Source organism: Sceloporus undulatus, chromosome 9 (assembly GCF_019175285.1).
Source record: "Sceloporus undulatus isolate JIND9_A2432 ecotype Alabama chromosome 9, SceUnd_v1.1, whole genome shotgun sequence".
Classification (NCBI taxonomy): Eukaryota; Metazoa; Chordata; class Lepidosauria; order Squamata; family Phrynosomatidae; genus Sceloporus; species Sceloporus undulatus.
The window spans coordinates 7,367,558-7,368,210 of NC_056530.1; positions in this window are offsets into that span (position 1 = coordinate 7,367,558).

Here is a 653-nt window from a genome sequence, read left to right on the forward strand (position 1 = left end):
ACCTGGGCATATGTCCCACTGAAATTGCTGGGACAAGCAAACACATAGTGACCTCTTCTAACCTGGTGTCCTCTAGATGTATTGGGTTATAAGTCCTATATCCACTGTCATTGATATGCCAATTCTAGTTGGGGATTTTGGAAGCTGTAGTCCAGCTCATGTGGAAGCACTAGTTAGAGGAATTCTGATATCTAAGATCAAGCTGTATTTCTACTGACAATGATGGTATACTTCACAGTGCTTCTTCTTTAGCCTTTCCTGGTTTGCATTTCTTTTTGTGCTTTGTTTTTCAACTTCCATTTGAAAGGTTTAATGATATTTGTTGGTGTGAATGGGGGCTAAATCTCCCACTGCTAAGCTGCGATCAGAATAAGTATTGAAAGTGTACACTGCCAGCTCCATGGCTGCATCTGCACTGCAGAAGGAATGTAGTTTGACACTGCTTTAATTGCCAGGGCTCAGTGTTTGGAATCCTGGGATTTGTCATTTGTGGTTGCACCAGAACTCTCTAAAGAGAAGCCTAAATACTTACACAATTAAGAATTTCTTAATATTTAGCCATCACAGTAAATGGTATCAAACTGCATCATTTCTACAGTGCAGATAATAATAATAATAATAATAATAATAATAATAATAATAATAATAATAAT